The sequence below is a fragment of the Hyaena hyaena genome, unplaced genomic scaffold (assembly GCF_003009895.1).
Source record: "Hyaena hyaena isolate Hyena2069 unplaced genomic scaffold, ASM300989v1 scaffold_34, whole genome shotgun sequence".
Lineage (NCBI taxonomy): Eukaryota > Metazoa > Chordata > Mammalia > Carnivora > Hyaenidae > Hyaena > Hyaena hyaena.
The window spans coordinates 2,560,203-2,579,114 of NW_024080665.1; positions in this window are offsets into that span (position 1 = coordinate 2,560,203).

Sequence of the window (18,912 nt, forward strand, 5' to 3'; positions counted from 1 at the left end):
AACCAGTTCCTGGAGCAGAGAGGCAGGCAGCAGCTTCCATGGCTCAGCCCTTTGCGCTGTCCCTTTGCACCTCCCCCGCCATGGGCCCCACCCTTTTGGACATGCGGCTGCTCTTCATGGTCTCATCCATGTTGCCAGGTCCCCTCCTACATCCAGCCTGACTACCTACTAGGCTCTCCTGGAAGTAGAGGCTCTCGCAGACCCTGAGCCTGTGACCCTCCCACCCAGCTGCCCATTATGGTTTGGGTCATGGAAATTGGACCTCAAATCTTCGGCAATGCTACCAAGACCTCCTTAAGATAGGACGGAACCAAACCTGGGCCCTCTGGAATATTCCACCTGAAGGGGGTGGGTGGCTTCCGCTGTCCTCAGTCCCTTGCCAGATGTCATGGTGCTGAAGAAGGTTACCCCTCCCCAAGACCCCTTGGGATGAGCTGAGTAAACAGCATGGGACAATGGTACAGCTAGCTAGCCCTGGACGCAACAGAAATCACTGAAATGTTGCTGAGTTCCATCCTTAGCTCGGCTATTGCTAATAGAAGACAGGATCCAAGAAACAAAACACTTGGCTAAACTTCAGCCGATCAGTTGTCTTTCGCTGGATGCTCTGGCCAATGAAATGTCCCATGGTCACTTTTGGGCCAATGCCTAGAAATTCCCCTTTACAAGATGAAGAGCTCTGGAAATCTCCTGCCTCACAGATACCCCACATAAATCAAAATCACCCACCTCCCCACGTACTAAGGCCCCAATCCACGGCCTTGTCAGGACATTCCTCGTTCCCTTCAGAGTTACACCGCTGGTTGTAACCAAGGCACCATTTCACTTCTCAAAACACGCAACGCTGGGCTTCTGGAGAGGAATTCAATAAGACCTTCATGTCCCTAGCGGTCTCAGATAGCCAGTGTCACTGAGAAACATAACGACCTCCTCAAACGCTCCTTTTAAAATTCCTATCTAGCAAATAAGCCCCTACAGTAGTCTCTACCTTGCCCCAGGCCTTAACCTATCCTTACACATTTTTGATCCAGCCCCTCTCCCGTAAGTGCTGGAGGCCAAACCGAGGGTACCTGCTCCCCTGGGGTGAATTAGCCATAGCTTGTCCCATAGGCCAGGCTACTGTTCACCTGATACGGGACCCATCAGCACCTAAACTTCATCTTATACGGGGACCCATCAGCACCTAAATAAAAAAATCGGTCAAGGGCAGCTGCACACCGTCCTGGTAACTGTGGTCTTATTACCAGTGATTTGGGGGTCCTTCCAAATGAGTCATTGTTGTGAGCAAACACGGCAGGCGCTGAGACCCACATCAGCTCCATGGAGACCCACCGGGAAAAGATACTCCAGTCCCACATCCCAGATGACATCGCCCTGGCCCAGAAGCTCACCGCTGGAGATGACATCGCCTCAGATGCTCAGTCACGTCTGTAAATTAAAATCATGCAGGTAATGATGGAGACATCCTGCCCCCATATCCTGCTTCTGACCTCACTCTGCCTGTCCATTCTGGCAGAGCCCACACTGGCTTCTGATCTCTCTACTGGTCACGCTACTTTCCGGCCAGCCGATGGGGCTGCCCATCTTCCCCGAATGCCTTCTGTCTGTCTAGATTCCACACGGCAGGATCTCCCAGAGCCCACCTCTTTGACTTCCAGACCTGGGTCACCGGACCTGTTGGGGCCCAAAGCAGTGGTGGCCGCAGAATCTTTTGACCACTTCTGCCTTCCGTGGGAGGTGGCATATTTGCCTCTAAGAGGAGAGGACTGAGCTTAGACAGGACTCCATCCAGGTCTGGAGGAGTGGCTCATCTTCCCAGACCATCTGCCTTCCTGAAAACGACTGAACTTGACTGAATGACATAGCAATGCTTTAAAGGCCCTACTGTCTGATGATGTTGGGCAATTGTGTTGCTCTCTGCTAAGGGACTTCCTGGGGACCCATCAGACTCTGGAAAGTGTCTCTAAGTGTGGAATTTTAAAGCATGGGGCCAGAGGAGATGATACTTTCAGGCTACAGAGTCACCAGTATCCCTGAAATCACATAAGAGCAAAGTATCAATCATGGGGAGCAGTTGAAAGCCCATCATCTACATCTATGACCTCATTGAAATCTTCCAACACTTTTTAACAAGGGCAGGAATGAATTTTCTCATTTCATGGAAACCAAGGCCTAGAGGGGGTGTAGTGACTCATGCAAAGTGCTAAAACAAATATACATTGGTGCTAGGGACAGTGAAAAACCACGGGCTGTGGGCACACAGACTCTGGTAAAATCATGATCCTGGTGACTCTGAACTAGTCACTTCACCTCTCTGGACCTCAGTCTCTTCATCTGTGAATGAGGTTAAAAACCCTCACGTTATGGGACTGACTGGTGGGGGATCAAATCAGCAATGGTCTGCGAAGTCTGGACTTATTTTCTGGTGGCTGGCCTCGTAACTGCTGTCATTCTTGGAACCCAGCTCCCCTCACAGCATCCACACGTGCTACTCAGGGAGCTTGCCAGAGGAGATGTGCACTGCCCGCTCCCACCCCCAGCTGCCGGGTGATCAGTGGCCTATCTGTGATGTCATGATGGAGGTCGCCAGGTGCCAGGGTGGATGGGCTGCAGTGACCAGAGTGGCTGGCCCGCAGGACTCAGTTCTGTGCCCAGAGAACAGCACCTTCCGAGGGTGTCTGGATCTCTCCGTGGTTGACCTAAGGGTCCTTCTCCAGTGGACACCATTCCCCAGCTTATAGCACCTTTGGAATGTGGCACAGGCTCCTCCCTTCGGCCCCTGGATCTGGATCCTGGATTTGTTGTGGGATCCTGGACAAGTGGTTAAAACTCTCTGGGCCCTGGTTACCTCGTCCTTAAAACAGGAACTATAAAACCTAGCTTTAAAGTCGCCGTGAGATTGAATACAAGAATGCATGGAGAGTGATTAGCTCCGTGCCTAAAACATGGTAAGAACTGAACTATTCACTTTGATGACAGAGCCCTCATTAAAGTTTCGCTGAATGGATGAGCATCCCTATGCCTACTCTACAGAACAGGAAAACTGAGGCCTGGGCAAGGGAAAGGATCGGCTCAAACTAGTGGCTAATATCTAGCATGCTCAGAGGTCAAAACTTTGGCCAGACCCTTCCCAGTCTTGATTCCTTCCGAGGAGGCCCTTTCTGATTGGATTCTGGGGAAACCTTGGCCTCTCTGTCCATTTGTCAAGGCCCAGAGTGTCTGGACCCACCCACACAGCTGCGAGTGGACAGGCCTAGGGGAGGGGGAAGCAGTCTCGAATCCCCGTCTCTCCAGCCTGACCCCAAGGCTGGACATTCCGGAAGCCACACCCTGTCCCCAGGTCCCTCTGGAAACTTTGGCAGCCTTATCTACAAAGGAAGGGGGGAAGAGGGTCTGAGATCAGCCAGAGAATGTCAGAGGGAGGAGGAAGGCAGGTCAGAGAGGGATGGGGAGCACCCCATGTGACCCTGGCCGCAGCTCGAAAGCACTTACTGTCCTCCCTGCTTGTGGACAGCCAGCAGGAACTGGCCGCTAGCCCTGACTCTGTCCTGAACTCGATGGGTGACCTTGGGTAAACAATTTTGCCTCCCGGGGCCTTGGTTTCCCCATCTGTGAAATGGGAGATTGCACTCGTGCAGGGGTCCTCACACCGGTGGTAGGAAACAGAATTTCCAGAAGGAGGCCCGTGACCTCCCGGCCCACAGGCCTCACACCCACCCACAGGTGTCCGGGACCTTGGCTACGGTATTTCATTTATCATCTGTGTGCTTTTCAGGCACCATGGCCGGCAGGCTGATTACTCAACAGGCTTATTACACTCCTTGGTGACTAATAGATTCTTTTCTTGTTTGTGTTTTAAAGCCATAGCAATAATATTGGCTGTCAGTGACACTGCTGAAATCACCATTATTCAGCCTGACCCTACCTACACGATAAACAGACCTGCAGAAACATCCCTTCTTAGAAAAAGAGGTCTCTGCCTCTCTCACGGCAGGAGCAGGTTCTCTGATACTTGGTGTGTGTTGGGGGTGGGGGAGTGGATTTATGAACTGTTGAGAATCATAGGATTAGGTCATTTCTCTGGTCCCTTCCAGCTCTGACCTACACATTGGACCTCATCTAAGGGAGGAGTTGAACAGATACCATCTTCCCTTTGAACGTTCGAGTGTGGGGTTAAGAGTCCAGACAGCCTGGCTTTGCATTCTGGCTCCACCGCTTGCGGGCTGGGTGACCCTGGGCAAGTCATCTCCTTCCTCAGAGCTTGTCTTTTTATCTGAAAAATGGGAGAAATAAGATGACTTCCCGTGGGGGCGGGGAGTGGGGAAAGGATAACAGGAAGCATTTAGCACAGTGCTTGGCATACAGCAGGGGCTCAAAAGCTGGGCGCTGTTCATGTTAGGTGGACATTGAGAGCCCCGGGTAGTGGTCTGGACTGCAACAGTGTGCGGAGGGTTAGGGCTGATGCCTGGGGGGACTTGATGGAGAGTCAAACCTCCCAGGCAGGCAAGTCAAGGGCTGTCACTGTCAAGGCCACCCGGTCTCTCCTTTTCTGACTAGCTTTATCTGTCAAAACAGAGGGGCACCTGGGCGGTGCAGTCAGTGAAGTGTCCGACTTTGGCTTAGGTCATGATTTCCCAGTTTGTGAATTTGAGCCCCGCATCGGGCTCTGTGCTGATGGCTCAGAGCCTGGAGCCTGCTTCAGATTTTGTGTCTCCCTCTCTCTCTGCCCGTCCCCCCACTCATGCTCTGTTTCTGTCCATCTCAAAAATAAATAAACATTAAAAAAATTTTTTTAAATCACAGAGAACAGAGCAGTTCGGCATAGGGAGGGAGCAGGGGCTGTCTTTGGTCTGGCGCGGGTCTCCCTAAGAACAGTGCCTTCTATGGTGGGTACCCCACCCCCACCCCAGGCCTCCTCACAAAGATTCTGTGCCTTCTGCAGGAGGCCATTTCTCACCTGCCATGGATGGGATGTCCTTACCTGTAACCACCTGAGGGCTTATTCCCCCCACACACCCCCCTCTGCATCTGTGGTTCTCCACCCATGGGGTGCGATGCCCCCCTTTATTATGCTGAAGTGAATTTATCTATGCATCATAGATAATTCAGCCTGTCTCCCTGCACAATGTAGAAAGCTAAGGTAACCAGGGGTGGGCTGGGAAATGTTTAACAATCAAATCTCTGAAGGAAAAAAAACAAAACCAAAAACAAAACCCTCTTGATTTATACACTTTGCCAAGTTCCATGGCGTAAATACTTCCACCACGGCTAATTTCAAACTACTGATCTGATGACACAGAACTCGGAGCTGGGGAGAAATACACACAACGTGGTGCCATGTGACTTGGCTCCAGGGCGCCCCTGGATGAAATGGAACTCAACTGAAATGAAATGAATGGGAAGTAATTTATAACCAAAATGCATATTTCATTATGTTCGTGCTTGGGGCCAGATCCTCTAAGAAGACGTGATAGAAGGGCCTGCGTGCCGGCTCGGCGTGTCGCAGGCCACTCCTGCGTCGCGAGAAGTGTTGCCGTTGGTGGCGTCATTTTTCACCAGATGACACAGGGGACCAGGCTCAATAATGTTCTGAACAAAGGACAAGCTTCCTCTAATCTGCCAAGGAGTTATATTCCTGGAAACTCTAGGGTGTATCAGAATCATGCAAAAAATATAGTTCATGTTTATACGTAAAACAGTTAGGTTCGAGCCATTGACTTTCCATTTCAAACACCCCCGCTTGGGAAATGCCCGTGGACACCACCTGTCACTGCGACAGCCAAAGTTATTCCCATAGATTTCCAGGACGGACGGCCCCTTGGCGTGGTACTTGGCACCTGTCGAGATGCACTGCCCCCGTGTACCCCTCTGCCCCGGGCAGGCCACGCTGTGAGACCCCACCGTGCTGGGAACTTTGCTAACCTGCTCACGTACTTCCCACGCACCTGTGATTTTATCTTCCAGATTCTGACCTAGAGTTAAGCTGGTCAGCCAGCCTTGCATCCCCTCCATGCCAGGCCTGGTACTGGGATCCAAGGCCCCAGGAGGAAGCCAAGTAGGTGAAGAGACAGCCAGAGAGACATCACAGTGGCAAGGTAGCGTGCCGAGTGGGGTGACAGAAGTGAGCGCCTTTGGCCAGTATGGTGTACAGGCAAGAACACCAGCTCTGGTCTTTTTTTTTTTTTTTTAATATTTTATTTATTTCTAGCAGAGAGAGAGAGAGACAGCGTGAGCAGGGGAGGGTCAGAGAGAGAGGGAGTCACAGACTGAAACAGGCTCCAGGCTCTGAGCTGGCAGTCAGCACAGAGCCCGACGCGGGGCTCGAACCCACGAACCGCGAGATCATGACCTAAGCAAAAGTCGGACGCTTAACCGACTAAGCCACCCAGGCGCCCCTCACCAGCTCTGGTCTTGACCAGACGGTTGATCCCTACCTGGGCAGATACTCATGGTGTGATCTCAGCAGAGTGACCACGTGGGCTCCTTGGACTTCAGCTTTTCTCCGCTCTAAAATCAGGGCAAGGATCAAGCCCCATCCTCCACAGCTGCCGTGCCGATAAATCGGGGTGAAGCTCACAGTGGGTCCACGTGCTCTGGCGGGGGCCCCAGAGACACAAACATGGCCAGTGGGTGGCACTTCCTAGTACACCTGCGTAGCTCGCCGCTGACTCCTGAGGCTGTTCTGGGGAGACCAGCTTGGGCAGATTTCCACCCCCAGGATGGTTAGTAGGTAGCCCCGAACCTACCACACCAAGAGCCACGGGGACTTCTCTTCCAGGGCTGGCCGTGCCCTCGTCTGGCTGGGTGGGATGGTTGGTTGGGTGATGCCCCCCCTACTCACCAACCCGAGCCCCTGCTCTGGGCCAGCCCTGATGCCTGATGATGCTGAGGATACTGAGATGTGCCAGACAGTCCCTCAGCCCAGGTCGCCCCTGGCTAGTGGAGAAGGCAAACTCATCACGGGATCATGAGCCCCACCCCATCCTTTTGGCTTGTGCTTCTCACTCCCCAGAGACTTCCACCTTGTGAGATGCTAATGGCTATGCTTCAGTCCCCACCTACCACCTCTGAGCTGCCTCTGGCTCTGCTGACCTGCCTCCTTTTCAGCCCCTGTGACAGACCCCACACTTTCCCAGGCCGGGGCACCTCCCTGGACAGGGCAGGCTCCTGACTCTGGCTCTGGTCCTCCTCTGTGGTGGGACGCCACCTCGGGGAGGAGGAAATTGCCCGACTTCCCCCAGCCCCATCGCACTCCCGGCCCCGTGGCCTACAAAATAGCAAACAGCTGCTGTGACCATGGGCTGCCCAGACCCCAGGGGCCTGGGGGGAAGCGGGCCAACGGGAACTTGGAGAAAGAGCTCTTAATAACATACCTTCCCCAAGCTGCTTCCAAAGAAACTTCTCCTCACAAATCATTCCATAAACACTTAGCAGGCTCTCAGGAAAGCGTGCACGGCTCTCACCCGGCTATTAGGAGGCTCCTCACAAGTAAATTGAGACCAGGCAGCAGAGGCCTGTGCCAAATCCCCCTTCCTGCCCTCTTCCCACACTGCATTCTCCTCCCCCCACCCTGGACCCTTCAGCTGGAAGGGCCGGGGTCTCCTCCTTTGCGACCCTGGCCTCTCCTCAGGCTCCGGCCCTCTGCCCGCCAGGCGGTGGGGACGCTGTCTCCTTGGACCAGCCCCCTGCCAAGCCAGCTGCTGGGTTTCCAGGGGCTCCCCCAGGGCTGTTGTATAGGCTAAATCCTACCGAGCCCCCGAGGCCTACGCCATCAGGCCAGGCGTGGACAGGCCAGGCTGGCCCGCTCCCCGGCTCTGTCCCAGCCACCCTCAGCCGAGGCTGCTGGTGCCTTTCAGGCTGGGGCCGCTCAGTGGGGAAATCGCTCCCGGTTCATCCAAGTCACGAGCTGGAAGATCCCTCCCATCCAACAATCCCCCTCCAGGGAGAGTGTTGCACGGCTTGCTCAGCTGGCTGGTGTCCAGCCCCTGGCTAATATCCAACACGGATCGGGGAATTACTTGATTGTTGGGAAGTTGACACATTTGCTTACAGGTTAGCAGCTTGCCTGTGTAATGACTTCCATCAGGGCCTTTGAGAACAATGGCAGGCGCTGGCATCCCGATACCATCCTCCATCGCAACTTTGGAAAGCACTTCGAGAACGCTTGCCCCTTTCCCTAGGTTCGCCCAATATCGTGTTGCAGAACCAAAGCTCTATTGAAGACAGAAATTATCGGTGAAAACAAATAAGACATTCTGCTGAAAGCAAACACGCAGATCTGTGGGCACTGAAATCAGCACTGGACAGGCTTTGGGAGACAGACCCTGCTCACAGATCTTGGGTGGAGTCCCAGGCCACCGCTTACCAGAAGGCCGATCATGAGGAAGCTTCTGTAAGCCTCAGTTTCTTCAACTCGAAAACGGGGATAAATCCTACTTGTCTAAGAGCGCTGGCAGGAGGAGCTCACCACACTCCTCCGCGAGTGGCCGGTGGTGGCCTCCCCGGGTGCCCGTGGCCGAGATGCTGCTGCCTCTTCACTCCGAGAGTTTAATCAGGGGTCACTCGTTCGATCTTTCTCTCCGCGAATATTCAGGGGGCCTCTTTTATACACCAGGCACCAAGCAGGATGCTGACCAAGATAGACCCAGGCGCGGCCTGTGAGAAATGAACAGAAAAGAGGGGAATGAACTTGGAAGGATACGGGATGGACTGCAGTCGTGGTAAGAGTTATAATGTCCCTGAGTCTGAGGACTGAATTTTGCCTTCTACAGGCTAGGAATCAGACTCCAAGTTCAATGCCGCGGGGAACAGACACCCAGGCCCAAAAGACACCAAGGAAAGGAATCGGGCTGTCGGTCCATCGGCTGTACTGGGAGCAAGAATGGAAAAAGTGGGCCCACCCACCGTGATGATGATGGTGATGATGGTGCTGAGGACAGTCATACAAACCGCTATACCATACACAGGGTGCCTGTCAGTGTTCTACTTGCATTGTAGCACGTCGTCCCCACACCCTGTAACTTCCAGGTGGCACGCTGAGGTTCAGAAAGGGGAAGCTGCTTGCCCAATGTCCCACGTCTTGGCAGCAGAAGGGCTACATGCAGGCCCAGGCTGTTGACTTCAAGCTAAGATGACAGCAGACCCTTCGCCCAGATCTGAAACGGAGGGGTCACCCCCAGAAACTGAGCCAAGTGGCCTCACTCCGCAGCGTGTGAACTGGGGGGGGGCGGGGGGGGGGCCGGGGACAGACCCTGTCACCCTTTCAAAGTCTGTCTTCTCAGACATGGGGGGCCTTGATTCCCACCTGCAGTGCATTGCCCTCTCTGCTTAGGATCGCCTTCTTCAGACATCTCAGGCCCTTACGTAGGCCTGGGGTACCAGGCAGCCTGCCCTGACCTGTGTGCCCATCACCCTCCATCACCCACAGCTCCACCTCTCGCTTCCCCTACCACGTCCTTTCTGCTTTCTTCTCTGGGAGTCCCACCCATTCTTCCAGGCTCAGTGCAAACTGCTTTGTCCCACAACCGCTTCTGAGTTCTCACCTTCTGGAAAGGTGATGTGAGAGTGGAGTAAAGGCGTAAGTTTCCATCTTGGGAAACCTGACCCTGACGTGTAACTAATGTGAACCGTGAGCAAATCAAATCAGCTCCCTCAGGCGAGTTTTCTTACCCATAAAGCAGGGCTGGTGATCCTCACTTCAGCTTCGTAATTATCACATTTTTTAATGTTTAGTTTTTAAGAGAGAGAGACAGGATGTGGGTATGGGAGGATCAGAGGGAGAGGGAGACATGGAATCTGAAGCAGGCTCCAGGCTCTGAGCTGTCAGCACAGAGCCTGATGCAGGGCTCAAACCCAGAAACTGTGAGATCATGACCTGAGCCGAAGTTGGACCCTCAACTGACTGAGCCACCCAGGCGCCCCCAGCTTAGTGATTATGGAATGGGGTCACAGACATAAAGGTTCCTTGTAAATGATAAAGTACTGTAAGGATATTATCTATAATTACAGTCCCATCCCATATTAAGTGACAAATATTGGCTTACACACACACCAAAAGTATTCAGTCATGTAACTAAAAAGTCCAAGGGTATGAGGGTTCAGGCATGGCTTTATTCAGGGGCTCCAAGTCTGTCCCTGGGACCTGTTTGCCCCATCTCTGGATTCTCCAGGTTTCCATTTGGCTTCTTCTTAGGCTCCATGTGGTAGAGAGATAACTGTGAAGCTATGTTCCAGATTCAGATCCAGCCAAAAAGAGAGAGACAGAGAGAGGACCCCGCCCCCACAACCATTCAAATATTTCACCTTCCTGGTTCTGAGGCCACGAGCCCAGTCCTGCCCATGCCCCTGCGGTCTGGAATTGCTCAGGCCAGTGTATCCCAGCCAGCTCCGGAGCTGGGGGTGAGGACAACCATCTCCGAAATACACGAACCAGGGAGTGGGACAGCGGGTGAGGGGCCTGGTGGCCCTAAAGCAAAAGCAGAGGGCTGTCACCAGAATAAAAGGGAAAATGACGTTGATGGCAAAAATAATGACCGTCCACCGCTGGAACGGACGGCAGCCACGCATGCCTTTGTTCAAATACAAAATAAGTCCTGACCTTCTCTTCCCTTTCTCCTGAATGGAAGACAAATGAAAGACTCCTATAATTGCTGAGGTTAGAATCGCAGGGTGATTTATATTCTTTGCCTTCAGAGCAGATGTGTTTGTTAGTAAGGCCCAGCAATATGTGGCCCCCAGGCCATTACTCCAGGCTGCGAAGCGCCACTGTGATGGCAATTCCTATTTGAAAGAGGGAAGAAAGGAAAACAACCGGGGGCACCTGGGTGGCTCTGTTGGTTGAGCATCAGCATCTTGACTTCGGCTCAGGTCTTGATCCCAGGGCCGTGGGACTGAGCCCCGGATCCGGGGTCCTTGTCGAGGGTGGGGACGGCTTAAGATTCCCTCTCTCTTGCCCCTCTCCCCGACTCTCTCCTTCTCTCTCTCTAAAATAGAATAAGTAATAAAAAGGAAAACAACCTAGGGGCCAGCAGTCCACCGCACCGATCTGTTCCTGAGGAACAAAAGTGGCAAAGTGTCCCTTTCCTGATGCAGGAATGCATTGCTAGGGTGGAGCGGGAGGAAGAATAGTGTCCCCGGCAAAGACATCCTAGCCCTCAGAAGCCACAAATGGGTTATATTCAATGGCAAAGGGAAATCGAGATTGTGGATGACAGAATCGGATTGTTAACCAGCTGACCTTAAAGGAGGTCGTCCTGGATGAGCCTATGGTAACCACAAGGGAGTGGAAGATGGGACAGAAGGGTCAATGTCCCAGCGGCGCCAGAGTGGTGATGGCCACAGCTAGAGAGAGGAAGCCACGAGCACAGGAGGGGGTGGCCTCTGGAACTTGGGAAAGACGAGGAGATGGGTCCTCCCCAGAGCTTCCCGAAAGGAACACAGCGCTGCCGACACCTTCACGTCAGCCTCGTGAGACCCAGTGTGGACACCTGGCCTACAGAACTGTAAGATAAATTAGTGTCGTTTCAAGCCACGAATGTGCGGTAATTTGTGACAGCAGCCATAGAAAATGAATTCAGACAGCAAGGCAGCAGGACCCACTCTCACAATACTCCTTTTGACCTATTTTCATGCCTCTAGTTGGACACTTGACAGACATTGTCACCTGTGATCCCCTAGCCATCTCGGGGGAAATGGGTGTGGTCATCCCTAGGTCATGGTTAAGAACACTGAGGCCCAGGGAACGGCCAGCTTGCCCAGAGGCAACCAACCAGCGAGTAGAAGAGGGAGCTGAAATTCAAATGTTAGTCGGCTTGGCCTCGAGCCGCGCTCAGATCTCCATTTAACTTCTGGCCCCAGGGTTGGGGGGGACCTCTCCTCTCCGCTTGGATGCTGCAGTGACAGGGGCAGGCGGGGGGGAGGGGGGGGTTCGGGTTCATACCGTACCGAGGCCACCCTCTTCTTCCCGGCTTCACTCCCTGCATAATCTTGAAGTATGAGACCCCCGACAGGTGGCAGCTAGCATGCCCGACTCTGACATCTAGTCACATCCATTTATTTATACCCAGCCGGTGAGCAATAAATCGAGGACAAAGTGGCCTGGGGAGTAGGGGTGAGGCTGAGATCTCCCGCTCTTGGGGGAGCAAGCTCCTTTTCTCCAAACCTAGATTTCTGCTCCCCTTGGGCCTCTGGCTCCAAGCTCCCCCACCTGGACCGAGTGGGGGGCTGGAATGCACGACCTTGTAGCAAATGGAGGAAATGTGTAGCTTTGCCTTTCAGGATTTATTCTCTCTTGTCACCTCTACTCGCGTCTGATTCAGGAATGTCCCCGTGGTGGGGAGGGGGTTGCTGAGATGAGGAAGGGCAACTTTGGTGCCTCCAGTTTCTTTCTGACAAATGCGAAATGGGTCGGAGACCACGGGGGAGGTAAACAGATCCCTAAAAGCGCTTTGCCTGCGGTTTGAGGCTGAGAAGTAAGTTCATGCTGATAGGGCTCGGCGGGTGCATCCCCAGGGGTGGGCCAGTTGGCTGATGGCCAAAAGCCAGCTACATCCCCAGCCCCCAACACGCGCAAGTCGTAGAGGCCACGACCCCCTGACTGAGTAGAACCAGTCAAGGGCCTCCGCCTTCAGACAGCAGAACCTAAACACAGACTCCAAAACATCAGATGAGACTCAAGGGAGCATGTAATTTGACTCCTTCTGTGGCCCAGAGAAGGAAAGTGATTTTCTTAAGGTCACACAGCAAGGCCAGGGCCCCTGCTTCGTCGAGCCTCAGTTTCCCCAGGGGTAAAGTTTAGGTCTGTCGAGAAACTCAAATGAGGCAGAAAAAGGCTAATCATCTGTATGTGAGAGGGAGGCACGAGCAGCCCACCATGGACTGAGCACATGCTACACACCAGGCACCACGCTAAATGCTAAGCCAGCTTTCCCTCACTTTATCTTTACCACACCCCGAGAAGCTGTTTTCTCCTCTTTTGCAGATGAAGAAACGGAGACTCAACAAGGGAACTTTTAGGGGCATGAAAATTGGTATGTTAATTCAGGTGGTGCTACACAGGTATATACATGTGGGAAAAGCAACTGAGATGTGCACTTAACATTGGAATACTTTACTCTCTGTTGATTACACTTCCATTATAATTCCATGGGTCTCCAAGCCATGATAGAAAAAAGTAAACTGAGGCTCAGGGAGGTTAAGTGACTTTTTCAAGATCACACAGCGTTGGAGCAGTAAAGTTGGGCTCTGAACTGGATCTGTCTGACCACAGAGCCCCCGGTTATTCCCCTTGCCATACTGTTATGTTACACATTAGTATCATAGTGACTTTACCCATACCTCAAGTCTACAGCCCTGTTCCAATTTGCTGAACCCAGATTCAAGCAAATGATGGGGAGGCTGGGAGGGAGGCTCTGGAGAAAGGTCTGAGTCTGGGCAAAGGGCGGGGGCAGGGTTGCTGCTGTCTCATGTGGTGTCTCAGTACAAAGTAAAACAATTTGCTTTTCCCCTGATAGTGTAGCCTCACTCCAGGTGCAGGAACTCAGTATCGACTGCAGCTCCTAGTCCCTCAGAGTTTCCTTTGTGCAGTGCACAACCTGAACACCTGTACAAAGCCCTGACAAGAATGCCTCAGGGAAGGCAGACTGTATGTCATCTACACTGTGGGGAAACATCCTTCCTGACCCACTGTGCTCTCCTATATAGCATTTCTCTCTCTCTTTTTTTTTTTTTATTATTTATTTATTTAATTGGATGGAGTTGGGGGACAGAGAGAGAGGGAGAGAGAGAATCCCAAGCAGGTTTTGCACTGTCAGCACAGAGCCAGACATGGGATTCAATCTCATAACCATGAGATGATGATCTGAACAGAAAGAGTTGGACACTTAACTGACTGAGCTACCCAGGCGTCCCTACCAGGAATTTAAAAAAAATTTTAATGTTTATTATTATTTACTTTTTAGAGAGAGAGAAACAGAATGTGAGCAGGAGAGGTGCAGAGACAGAGNTCAATCTCATAACCATGAGATGATGATCTGAACAAAAGAGTTGGACACTTAACTGACTGAGCTACCCAGGCATCCCTACCAGGAATTTAAAAAAAAATTTTAATGTTTATTATTATTTACTTTTTAGAGAGAGAGAAACAGAATGTGAGCAGGAGAGGTGCAGAGACAGAGAGAGACACAGAATGTGATGCAGACTCCAGGCTCTGAACTGTCAGCACAGAGCTTGACAACAGGCTCGAACCCATGAACTGTGAAATCATGACCTGAGCTGAAGTCTGACGCTTAAGCTACTGTGCCACCCAGGTGCCACTGCCTGGGCATTTCTGATGTTCTCCCATCTGTCTGGGACATAAGGGACCTCTTTTTTGGTGCAGGCGCTTACAGGTTCTCAGCTGCTGGCCCACACGGGGGGTCACTTGGCCACTCAGCAAATGCTTAGAGACGGTCCTCTCTGTAGCAAGCCCTGCACTGGTGATCGGCCCCAGTCCGAGACTTCTTGCAGCCCCAGGCAAGTACAAGAACTACTCGAAGAGATAGGTGACAAAAGGCAGGGGGCTGGCATCTTTGCACATGTAGAAAGACACCCCTTCCTCAGAGCAGAGTGTTGCCTTTATATACAAATCACAGATGACAGTAATGGGAAGTTGGTGGGGGGGGCGCCTAGAGTGGCACAGGGCTAACCTGCGTAGTTCTATGGCCCTCCTGCTCCCCGGGTCTCCAGGCCAAAAATCTGACCCGAGGTGTCCCCCACTCACTGTGCTCACCCTGCTGCGTGCCCCCCCCCCCACCTCTCCCTGCAACACACACCCTTGTGCTTGCTTCTCCCCCACCTGGACCAGTATCTTCCCATCTGGGTCTCTTTGCCTACACTGAATAAGCAGTGGCTGGAAGACGGATCCCCAAGGCCCCGCCTGCCTGGACGGTGTGGGTTCTCCGCATGAGAGTGCGTGCAGACCTGGCCCTCGAGCCAGAGCAATGGTCCTTGAAGCTCACGAGAGCATTCCTCTTCAATGTGACGTGACCGCTGGGGTCACTTGGAAAGGGTGGGAGAAATGGGTCATGGGAGAGAGCGTGAGCATAATGGGAGCCCCTCCCGTCGGTGCAGCGGTTTACCCCGTGTGAAGCCTATTTCCATACCTTGGTTCACTGAACCTGCAAAAGAATAGGTGAGGCCAGGGAGTCTCAGAGAGCTCAAGTAACTTGCCCAAGGTCACACAGCCACGCCACGACTCAGCTGAGCCCAGGCCACCAGCTGCTTCTCTGTCCCAGGCCTCCTTGGCCACCCCCAGCCCCTATCTGGCTCACACACGGGTGGGCTCAGGGAGGTAGGGGGCTGGGCCCCTCCAGGCGCACCGAGGCGTTGGAGCTGGCGATGATGACGGAGCTGCCGTCTGCTGGGAGGAGGTCACGGTCTGCAGACGCCACGGTCTGTTGGCTTTGCGAGCGGGATGAACTGGGAGGCCCACCTGGGGCTAGACAGGCCCCGGGCGGGGGACTCTTGCCTCTGGTAGGTTGGGGGGCTCTCCGCAGAGCCGGGGGAGAAGGCAGCACCCCCCGGGGCCATCCTGTTTCTGCCCCTCTTGTTAGAGTGGGGAACAAATAGCCCATCAAAGCCGACTTTGCCGGGGCAGATGGAAGGGTGGCAAGCCAGTCAGGGGATGGGGGGAGAGTGACTGGAGGGACCAGAGGACTCCAGGCCAGCAGGGAAACTCTGAGTCGCTTCCAGCTAGCGAGAGCAGAATTGCTTAGCCTGGGGGCTCCGGACCCCACACTACTGAGTTCAAATCACAGCTGCCTCTGTGTGACCTTGGGCAAGCCCCTTCACCTCTCTGTGTCCTGGCTGCTACACAATATCTTGATAGCGGATATCAATGTTTACCTCCTCAAGTCATTCTGACAATTGACCGCCAAGCCTCTCAAAGCAGTGAGTCGGGGTCAGGGCCGGGAATGAGACCCAGGTCTCCTTCAACACAGAAGCAGCGTCCACATGAGAAGGGCAACCCGAGAATTGCGACCAAGGCCCTCTCCCCTCGCTGGGTCTAGTCTTCCACCTGGAGAGTGACTGGGTCAGCCTGAGTCCCTGAGGACTTAGCCATGCCATGTCCTGTGCTGTCCCGTGCTCAGGGAAGCAGCAGCAGTAAGATTACATAGGTGACCCACAGGTCAAGGGCTGAGGACAGGTGATCCTTGCCGGAGGGGAGGAAGGAAGGAGGTCTCTCTGAGGACATTGGGAGAGTGGCAGAGGTGGTGAGGGCTCGTGTGGTTACGTGGGTCCAATGTCACCCACCCAGCTGACTGAGGCTGCTGGGTCCTTTGCACAAGGAGAAGAGGCTCAGGATAAGGCCACCCCAAGCTACTCCCAAATCTTCCCTTCCAAAAACTAAATATGGCAAAGTCTTCCTCTCTGGGGGTGGAGTGACAAGGATTGCAAAGTGGCCTGGGGCCAAACATAGGTTCCCAACCCCCATCTCCTGCCTGTGTGACCTTGGGTAGGATACTCAACCTTTCTGTGCCTCCATTTCCTCATCTGTAAAAGGGGAGTGATAGCCCTTCCCTCACAGGGAGATGATGCATGGAAGGGCCCTTAAGCAGAGCTGGTCCTCAGAGGACAACGTTTCTTCCCCTCCTCTTGTGATTCAATCCAACCACCTCGAAGCCACCTAACGCGAGCAAGGCCCTGGTGTGGGTGACAGACCCAAGTGGACCAGTCTCGGTCCCTCCTTTCCATGAACTCAGGGGTCTCTGGTGATGCTGTGGCCGGAACGTTGGGTAGGAGTGGAAGCTTCATGCCGGAGGTGGAAATGATCGGAGGTTTATTTATAGTCGTGAAGTTGGGCGATCAGTACATGGGATTTTGTTGTACTATTCTGTATGATTCTGAACATGTTTTATATTTTCCACAGTTAAAGTCTGTAAAGTTTGCGTCAAGCACTGCCAGCCATAGGCAGTTTTCAAAAAAGGCTAGGCCATCCCCAGTTGAAGGCTATTACCCTCAAATCCAGGGGCTGTCAGTCTGCGTCCGTGAGCCAAATCAGGCTTAGTGCCTGTTTTGGTAAATAAAGATTTATGGGGACGTAGCCCATTCATTTCCATAATGCCTGTGGCTTCTCTTGCCCTGCAGGCAGAAGTGAGTACCTGCGCCAGAGACCACGTGGACCCCAAACCCTAAAATGTTTACTGTCTATCCTTTAGAGAAAAAGATTGTGGACCTCTGTTGGACCTCCCCCTCGCCCACCGTGATAGCCCGCAGCGCTGCTATCGGGGTCGAGCTGCGCTGTCCGGCCCTGGGCTCCAGTGGTCCTGGGCGGTTGCTGGGACCTGCCTGTCTCTTCTCCCCGTCATGTCCCCTCCCTTTAGTGCCCGCTCTCGCAGCCTCACCTCAGCCCTTGCCACCAGCCATAATAACCACCATGAGGTCACCGGTTCGCACCCCAACTCTGCTACCGACACCCTCCTTCCGGTTGCTATTGCCCCACTAGCCAGCGATCCTCCGACTCTTCCAGTCACTTTCTTCTCTCTTTGCCTCCCTCCTTATCCACAGTCCATCATTTCAATAACACCCTTGCCAATACCCCGACCCGTTGCCTTTTCCTTTGCAGCAAATCTGAAAAGAATCTGACGGCGGAGGAACCCAACTAACCGCTTTTCAATGCCCAGCCCCCAACAGCCAGGGCTGGTGAAGAAAGAAAGCCACACAGCAGGGCAAGTTTTTTCACTACAGTTTCATACCGCACCCACACAGATGGTCAACGCCGATCCAAACTCCATAGACTTGACCTAGTCTATGACTATCCACAGCAGCCATTCTGAAGCTTCTCCAGTCTCTGGGCATGGGCTTTACCAGGCTGAGATGGCATGGAAAGAGCATTGCAAGTGAAGGGGGCAGCAAGAGCAAGGGTGGGGGCGGGGGGAGGGGTGTGGTCAGAGGGCAGAGGCCAGGCTGAGGACACAGCTGTATCCTATACGTTTATAAGAATGTTGAGGGTACTGGGCAGCCACAGAAAGTTCTAGAGAAGGCAGTGGCCCGATGGGAGGTGGGTTTCTGCAGGAGCAGGATTGTGGGATCTTGCAAGAAGCACAGAGAAGAGGTGCTCATTCACCTCGTGCCCTGTGTCCATCTGACAGGTTGTGACTTCCCTCCGAGGACAGCGTGCATTTGGAGGCACCCCCAGCGCAGGACCCCTGCCCTTTCCCGGGGAGGCCCAGTCTGCCTGCAGCACGCAGCTGCCACGCCCCTGGGTCAGGGGGCACCAGCAGCAGTGCTCCCGGAGGGCACCCGAGGACAGATCGCCAAACCTTCAAAGTGCGCGGTAAAGCAGGAGTAATAATATCTTTGTGTATCCCCCTTCTCTGGAAGTCGGAAGGAAACTGACGTTCCCAGAGCACCTACTGTGTGCGGGGCACCCCGTCTCATCCGCCGCCCCACAGCTGTTGGAGGTAAGCACGAGAGTGCCCACGTTACCATCAGGAAACTGAGGCTCGGCAGGCCGGGGGACCTACGTCAGATCCCACGGTCAATGACGGCGCCAAACCTGGAGGCCATGTGTTAAGTCTGGTGCTGTTTCCTCACACCCAGCTGCCCACTGGGACCCATCAACCGTGACAAGCCAACACCCCGAGGCAGGGAATTCACATTTATCACCTTGCATACCGTCCGTGGAAGGAGCTCACCTTCATGGGGAAGCCCCCTTCCCACCGTGGGCTGGCTGCATCTAGGAGAAAGTCGTTTTTCATGGCTTGTCCACAGGGAGCCGACACGGGTGGTCTTCCATCCTCCCCCCCTCACCTCCAAGTCCCCTTCTCCAGGTGGGCATCCCCACCATCCCAGCCACATGGCACAGGATGCACTTGAGGACCCGGCCCACTTTATTTGTCTCCTCCGGACAAGCTCCAGTTTGTCCGCAGAGCC